This window comes from Triticum dicoccoides, chromosome 7B (genome assembly GCF_002162155.2).
Source record: "Triticum dicoccoides isolate Atlit2015 ecotype Zavitan chromosome 7B, WEW_v2.0, whole genome shotgun sequence".
NCBI lineage: Eukaryota > Viridiplantae > Streptophyta > Magnoliopsida > Poales > Poaceae > Triticum > Triticum dicoccoides.
The window spans coordinates 682,583,736-682,586,192 of NC_041393.1; the positions used below are offsets into that span (position 1 = coordinate 682,583,736).

General features: G+C 39.8%; 2 non-coding genes across 2 annotated transcripts; both read right to left on the reverse strand.

Moving 5' to 3' along the window:
• Nucleotides 1-1,960: 1,960 nt before the first annotated feature.
• Nucleotides 1,961-2,074, reverse strand: LOC119342382. Its single transcript, XR_005165577.1, has one exon. It is a non-coding gene; the product is annotated as a small nucleolar RNA Z278 (small nucleolar RNA).
• Nucleotides 2,075-2,160: 86 nt separating this feature from the next.
• Nucleotides 2,161-2,255, reverse strand: LOC119342359. Its single transcript, XR_005165559.1, has one exon. It is a non-coding gene; the product is annotated as a small nucleolar RNA Z223 (small nucleolar RNA).
• Nucleotides 2,256-2,457: the final 202 nt, after the last annotated feature.

Consider the following 2,457-nt stretch of genomic DNA (forward strand, 5'->3'; position numbering starts at 1 on the left):
AACTTGTGCATAGTAGTAGTCTAACAGAAAGATGCACAGATTCAGATATGTGCTCCAAATCAGAAATAGGACTGAGTTGTGACATAGATGGACAATGAGAAGAACCTAGATATCTATATCACACCTAATGACTACATATGTACATAGCTTAACATAGTCAAGCTGAAACCATCAAAGTCTCACCATCAAGACTGATTCGAAGTAGCAATTCTCATGAACTAATAATTTAGATAGGGAACATAGATTATCTTGAGCTTCTTCCTTCCTTGTCAATGGAGGTTGTCGACACTATCTACCATGTATCTTTGTATGTATGTCAAGGAGAACAGCAAGAAGAGAAAAGGCGGCTGCTTGCTGCTCCAAACCAAACCTAGTCTGCGACATGAACGACGACGACAATGATTCTGCCGCCACCAATAGATGTCCAACATCAAAACAAAGTTTAGTAAGTACCACATGCATATCAGAAACTCCTTAGGCCTTGTTCGGTTAGGCAGGGTTTGGAGAGGTTTGAAAGGGATTGGAGGGGATTAAATCCCTTGCAAGTCAAAATCCTTGTCAAACCTCTCCAATCCCCTCCAATCCCTGTTGCGAGGGGATTAAACGAACAGGGCCTTAAGAGGGTGATGGAAGATGATGAACAGCAGTCTACAGACCAATAGACCAAAAGAAGATGACTGCATCTTTTAACATGGCAAGAGACAATATGACATGTCCTAATTCTGAACATGATACTCAAAGATATCATCCCTCGAGTTTCTTTTCTAGTGGTAAATTTTAAAATATCATCATCATTAACCAGCCAGCCTATTTCATCAACATACATACATATATAGTTTTACATGAACCAGTTGTTATCATAGAAACAAATATGCTGAATGAATTAAGGAGGTGCCACTCATGCATGGACAAACCATTGGAGCCAAAACGAAAAAGCACACATTCATTCAACCAATAGCCAACCAATCCAACCTGTTCCACAACAGTATGTATGTACGTATGTATGTATTACTTCCTCCCAGACCAACATATATCACCATCCCATCCAAATGGTACAAACTCTCGACCGAGACCAAGACCAACATTACCACTAAATCGGCCGAACGACACCCGCGGAAAAAGTAAAAAAATAAACACAAAAGTGCCTATCTGAGCATCTTCCAAGATTCGCCCGGTCCTTCTTGTATTTCAGTATTTCAGTATCCTGTATCCTGGTCCATTCAACGTGCAGACACTTACTCCATAAGATGACAGTGGCTACGGGGTTCATCTTGCCTCTTGATTGGTTGTTGTCTTCAACCATTTGACCAACACCTAACAGAAAAATTAGTCCTACAAAGGTTAGAGAAGGTCTTAATATCAGTATCCCCAATCGAAAACGTAAACCATCTACAGTGCAGTCCCACAAAGCATAGAAAACCCCAGGAAAATTGTTCTCTCAAGTCCTACAGAACTAAAATTATTCTCTCCACTTCACAAACTCCCATTGCACAAAAGCACGACAACACAAAACGCACACATGTTCTGTGGTATAGTAGTAGATTAGCTTATTACATATGCACTCTAATCTCCTCTGGACAAACAATAACCTCAAACAAAATCAAACTTATTTCACAGTTCCCACCATGTGGAAGATGCTCCAACCTATGAGAAATCATTCCAATGAAGCGACTAATAAGGAGGCCATGACTCAAGTATGAAGTAGAGACGATAGGCAGAACAAAATACTACATGGTCATGCAGAAGTAAAAAACCTGGCTTGGTGCAAGCTCGTGTCATTATTTAACTCCCAACTCATTGGAACAAAAAAAAAAGTTGTTGTCAACACATGATTTCAGCCTCTTTCGCAAATTAGATGCACTTGTGGGAGGATAGTGAAACTCGGCAACCATCAATACAAACTTATAGCGATAGAAAAGCAGCGATAAAAACAATAGAAGATTTATGCGCTCATGAAGAACCTTAGACTTGCTCGTCAATGTCATGTGGATACAGTGCCTCCAGGTATGTTCATCCTGTAAACAGGATCCCAAAGCCATCTGCACCTCCAAATGATAGGCGACACATCATCAGATCTGCCGTTGGTTGAAGTTTGGTGAGAAAGAACATAGCTCAATATCAAAAGCTAAACAGGGTTGATGATAATGATGATGTGCTAGATCATGGCTCAGTTCTATATAACAGGCTTTTCAGTGATGAATTGTCAGAAGCAGAACTAGCATGTTTGCTGATAGTGTTTATCATCACCGCCATGTCACAAACCAGATCACATATACCAATAGAAAGAACAAGAACTGGGGACCAAGATAAGAATTAAGGAATTTGATATTTGAATAGCCGAGAAACAAATTCAAAAATGTTTCCCATCTACTTCACGAGTCAATAAGAAGCGATAAGATACCAGATAACTTCCTAACTAGCTATCTAGAACATGTGTGTATGTATGTTGTGAGAGAG